Consider the following 6,000-nt stretch of genomic DNA (forward strand, 5'->3'; position numbering starts at 1 on the left):
TGTGAATTGGAATCCAACAATGTTTGGAGGGCCACTGGTTTTCTATCCATGCTTTGGCACAAGGCAGGTACGTTTTCAGGATCTTCTGGCAGACTGTCCACCATCCAAAAGCAAGTTCTTCCTGAAGCTTTCCCAGCACAGGGAATGCAAAGGCTGCTTCAGTAGAGACAGAGAGTAACTTAGCTTTTAGGAAACGGGGGTATTGTTTTTCATCCTTAACAAAGAAGTGCACCGTGAGACTACTTTCTCATCTCCAGCACTGTTTTGACAGCATATAGCACATCTTGCTACGTGCTCCTTTTGTTGGTTTCATTCTCCTGGAGCATCAAGTGCATGCAAGCTGAAACAAAACGCAAAGGGGAGGTGGGAGTGGGAGGACAAAGGCAGCCCTGAACATTTTAATTCCTCTGGTCCCCTGTGAGAGACAGGCTAGTCTTGGGCATCCTCGTGCTCCATGAAAGACATTTACTGAACGGGGAGGGGGAGGGGGCTTGGAAATCAGCCATTTTGTCTTGTGGCATGAGAGAGAGAGAGAGAGAGAGAGAGAGAGAGAGAGAGAGAGAGAGAGAGTTTTTGATTATTGAGAAATCTCTTTGATGGCTTCCACTTGCATTTGTGAAGAAATATGCCCACACCCTTGGCGAACCCCTCATGACAATAAGGAATTGCAAAGAGTCCTCTTTCAGCTTACAAACCAGCGCAAATTCTTTAGCCATGGGACATACAAAGAAGTCAGAGATTGCTTTGTACTAGCAACACAGCACAGCTGGAACGGGACACAGTAATAAGGGTAGCTTCGAAAGTTATGTGTGGATTTAAAACAACAACAACTGGCTAATGTAATAAACATTGTTCTCACTTCAGTCATCGATAGGTCTTTTTGATGCACATGTAGCTATGCATGAAGAGCTTGACAAGGCTTTGTGTAGCTGCTGTGCTGAATATGCATATGAAAAGATATTTTCCTCTTCCTTCTTTGCACCTCCCCTTAACAAAATCTGGGCAAGCTGAGGAACTTATTACATTTGTATGCTGTCCTTCCTTCAAGGACCTTAGGGTGGTGTTCTAGTTTAACCTCGCAACAGCCCTGTGGTATTGGTTACCACAGAGTCAGAGTCAGTGACTAGGCAAAAGTCATCCAGTGAGCTTCATGCCTAAGCTGAGGTTTGAACCTGTCTCTCTCCACTTCCACAGAATCCAATTCCACAGAATCATAGAACTGTTGGAAAGGATCTTGAGGATCATCTAGTCCGACCCCCTGCAATGCAGGAATATGCAGCTGCCTCATATGGGGATCAAACCCACAACCTTGGCATTATCAGCGCCACACTCTAACCAACTGAGCTATCCAGGCTCTAGCCTTTGTGAAAACGGTGGCTAACCTGTACCCCCCCCCCGGCAGGCTCCAGATATCATAGAATCATAGAACTGTAGAGTTGGAAGGGACCCTGAGGATCATATTGTTGGATTCCAACTCCCAGCAGTCACAGCCAGCATGGGCAATGATCAAGAATGGTGGGAGTCATAGCTCAACAAATATTTGAAGGACCACTTTTGCTTTATATCACCCTGTCTCTCGGTCTTAGAAAAATGAGTGTGGAGGAAGAGAAATAAAAGGCAATGGTGATAAAGATCCAAGTTGTATTATGATGGTCCACCATGAATTGCCCTGAGCTGTTAATATAAAATAAATGCCTTAGGTGAAGGATAGCTTCTAAATTGTTGTTCATTTTATCATCCCTGACCATCAGCTGCACTGGCTAGGGCTGGTCTGAGTTGGATTCCAGCAACATCTGGAGAGCTACAAGATATCCAACCTTCTCTTAAGTTAATCTGTAGCATCTGGGACTACACTGATTCCTATGATGGCAATTGGAGGAAACTGACCTCATTACTGGTGGTTTCTTTCTTGTGCTGTAGGTACTGAATGGTATGTGAGGCTCCCCTTGACACAGGAGGAGGTGGCTTTTGTGAATGGGGGAATGCCTCTTGCTGCTATCATGGTGTTGGATTTGAGTCCATCCTCAACTTTTCCATTTGAATCAAAGGGATTTTAAAGGCTATATTCTATCAGTGGCTCTGGTAAGAAGGACTAATCATTGTCTATCTGATTTTACAAACTGTCCATTGTTCTAATTAAGAATGAAAATAGCTAAGAGGAGAAAGAAAATAAACATCTAACTCAAATTCTAACATCTCAAAATATTCATGCCATAACCAAAGAGAAATTCAAATCGTGCAACATAAAATGGGCAGATAACCTTGTGTGAAATTTCATTTAACAGTATGTGAATGCGTATTTGAATGGGAGAAGAAAATAGTCTTGGCAGAAGACGAGGGAAGGAGACAGCTTGGAAAGAAAAGAGAATTAAAGGAACATAATGATGCAGCAAAAAGATACAAACTACAGATAAGATTTGGGGAAAGTAGGTCCAAACTGAAAAAGGAAGAATGGAAACAGTCAAGAAGAAAAATGAAAAGCAAAACAATATAGGGAAAGCATGTTTGTAGTGGGTATTTCTTATGCTTTAATGAATCCCATCGGTTATCTCTTCTGGCCATTTTAATTTATACTACTGGGGTCAATATATTCATATGATGATTCCAAAAAGTTGCACAAAACATTTTCTCCATATATCCCAATGCATAACTCACCAATTTACTGCAAATCTGTTGACATTTCTGAATATATTATTGGTAATGAGTCATGAATGAGAAATTGCTGAAATGTAAAAGAAAAACAAAAAACTGAACCTTGGGAGGGCTACTGTGTAGTAAACACTGTTTTGTATTCATTCTAAGAGTTCCTAACTTGCTATTTCCAGATCTATGCACAGATAATATTCAAATAATGAAACTTAACTCGAGAACACAGAACAAAATGGATTTAAATCCCTTCCTGCTTGGAACATGATATATATGTTTGTCACTGTGATTCTTCTTGTTGTAGCTTTTTGATTGGCCTTTGCAAATCTGCAATTCCCTCTGCTCAACCTTTTCAGGTTAGCCTGTTTTGAAATAAATCCCACCAACAATTAGGCAGAGGAGGTCAAATACTATCATTAGTAAACTAGACCTGGAAAAGCTTCCACAAGTTAGGCATGCATTTTAAGTGTTGATTAGAATGGAAGCTACAGCTCCTGAAGTTTGTGGCATTTTTTATTTTTTTGGAAAGCAGCAATCAGGAGCTATACCACCACCGCATCTGTACACACAATATTTAAAAATAAAATAATAGTTGTGCTCCTATCTGCAGAGCCACTACCAGAAAAGACTGTTGCTTGGCCCCATAGCTTTTGGCCTGTGGGATCCCAGAGAGGTCTATCCTTTCTCCTAGGCAATGCAAAAGCTGGGAATTTGCAGCAAGGCATCATCAGTATGCCAGTGGCACACAGCCAGGGGCGGAGGAAGGGGTGTGTGGTGGGGTCGGGTCGCCCTGGGTGTCACCACTGAGGGGGTGACAAAATGCCGGGTGGCACCCACTGTGGGGCCTGCAGCATGCCCGGCTTATGTCCAGCTTAGGTTGGTTCACCAGCTATGGCCATGATGAATTGGCACATCGTCTGAGGAACTTTTTTGCATGCCCCCTCCATGAAAGGTCTGGAGGGCAGTAACATGAGAGCAGGCAGTTTCTGCGGTAAAAAAATCTTTAGCACTAGGCAAAAACATTCCTTTGCTCCCAGGCCTTTGGCTAATGAAACAATCTATGACCATTTAAACTGTGAGGGGAGGGGTTACTGATTTCATTTGTTACTGTGTTATGTATTTTCGTGTTTTGATATTGTCAACTGCCCTGTGATCCTAGAATGAAAGACAGTATAGAAATTTAATAAGTAACGAACACAACAATAAAATAGTGGGACTCTGATTTAGAAACGGCAGCCAGATGCTTGCAATGGGTGACTGACAGGTCTTTGTGCTGAATTTCCCCCACCTCTCACCACTGTTCCAGTTTTGCAAATATCAGATGGTTATGTTTGACCTTCAGATAACTATTTTGTCAATATCAGCTTGCAATATCATCTATTTAGACATGGGGTGTTAGGGAAAGGTAGAGGTGCTTGCCTTCCATTGAAATCAGTGGAACTTATTTATAGCTAATTATTTTTTATTTTGGTCTTGGATTCAAAAGATGTGATGGGAACACTAACATGAGCCCAATAGCATCACTAGTCCTTGCAAAACAATAGCCTGTGCAAAGGTGAAAGTATTTTAAAGGTCTCTGGATCCAGAATGCTCATTCTGTAGCATTCTGAGTTTCGCTTCTGTCAGAGCAGGGCAACTGCTTCCTTCTCACATATCAGAAATTGGTAACTGTTAAAATACCAGCCCTCTCTATCAAATAAGATTTCAGTGTTGGTGTAACTGGGATGGAGCTTGCAGTGTTGTGGGGGTGGGGGAGGGAGCCGGGGACGCTGATAGCAGAAAGACGTATGCAATCTCAGAAGGTCTTCGGCGTGGCATTCTATTAAAATCTAAATCATGTACGCCACTTGATTAAAAAGCGAAGAGAACCTTGGGTGGATTTTATGGGATACCTGTGGTTATTGTGCCTCATTGTTCTCATAAAGCAAGCACTCACTTCCCTGGGGAGCCCAGATGTTCAAAGAAAGAACAGCGCAATCTGTTGTAGGTCAAAAAGGCAATAGGCTTCATTTTGGCTCCACACCCAAATAACATTCTATTTAGCATCCTCTTCATGGATTTATGAACAGTCACACAGGATTCTGGCATTTCTCCCCCATGAATTTTTTATCGCCTCCATACATGCACACAAAAAAGCGCTTGAACTTGTACCAGTGAGGATTTTTTCCCTCCTGCATTAATATTTTCCATCTAATAAAATGGAGAGCAAAAGGCAATTATGCCCATAGTTGGTAAATATCATTGCCTAAGCCTATTATAATAACTCAACAAAGGTTTATTTTATGATGAAATTCAATTTAACACTTGAAGTTGCTTTGAGTGAGTCTGTAGTTTGAGGAAGAGTATTTGGTTTCGTCCTTTTAATACTCTGTCACTGTTTTCATTATTGCACATCCTGCACCTGAGAAGCTGCAGAAAACCTCTGATTAAATCGGAAAGGTGAAACATGGGCAAACTTATCAGATAGATCTGCAAGATCCTGTTAACTGAAACACCTATTTCCTTGGCCTAAGTCAACATTTAAAAAATTTAATTAAAAATAATGCCAAGTGGCACAGTCTTCCCCAACCCAGAATTGAGCTGAAATTCAATGTATTTTGTGGGCGGAGGCTCAGATGCTATCATTATATAACTGATATCGAGCAGAGCAATGTAAATAGAAATGTTTTATGAAAAGGTGTTTTTGTAAGATTCTGAAAGTTTCCAATGCAAATACTATCTTATTATTATAACTTATTCTGCTTAAAATATAAATTAAAAATAGTATGGTATCCCAAGGGAGTGGTATAAAAGAGCAGACAAGAAATGAAATCATGTGAGGGGAGAAATCCTCCTATGGCCCCAGATAGTATCAATGACTGGCAGATTTTCATTTTCTGGCAACTCTGAAAAGTTTGAAGGTGCCAGTTAGTTCCAGTCAGACTGGCTTGTTTTTGTGTTCCCACTATCTAGATTCCCCACTATATTTCACCTAATGTGAAACTGTGAAGCATTTTTGAGGTTCTTGCTTGAGATAAACATCTCGGGGATTTTGAGGGAAACAAAAATTTCTCAGAGTTGCGTTCCACACATTCCTAGCTAAAATGACTTTATATCATTTGAAGGACTGCTATCTTATTACAGAGGTGGTTTCTATTTTTAGTGGTTTTGTGTATAAGAATAATTTATTTTAACCATTTATTTTATTTATATCTCACCTTTCCTTCATGGTCCCCCTGCCTCCTCAGATATTCCCCACAACAGAGAGAGAGAGAGAGAGAGAGAGAGAGAGAGAGAGAGAGAAGATGTGCACACCATATTTCATTTCTTGAGACGACTATTTAAGAAATTATGCACACCACATTTTGGAATTTA

At 40.9% G+C, this 6,000-nt stretch overlaps 1 non-coding gene across 1 annotated transcript; it reads right to left on the reverse strand.

The window, feature by feature from the left end:
* Positions 1-1,280: 1,280 nt before the first annotated feature.
* On the reverse strand, positions 1,281-1,354 carry TRNAI-GAU (transfer RNA isoleucine (anticodon GAU)). Its single transcript has one exon. It is a non-coding gene; the product is annotated as a tRNA-Ile (tRNA).
* Positions 1,355-6,000: the final 4,646 nt, after the last annotated feature.

Source organism: Podarcis raffonei, chromosome 6 (assembly GCF_027172205.1).
Source record: "Podarcis raffonei isolate rPodRaf1 chromosome 6, rPodRaf1.pri, whole genome shotgun sequence".
NCBI classification, from domain to species: domain Eukaryota; kingdom Metazoa; phylum Chordata; class Lepidosauria; order Squamata; family Lacertidae; genus Podarcis; species Podarcis raffonei.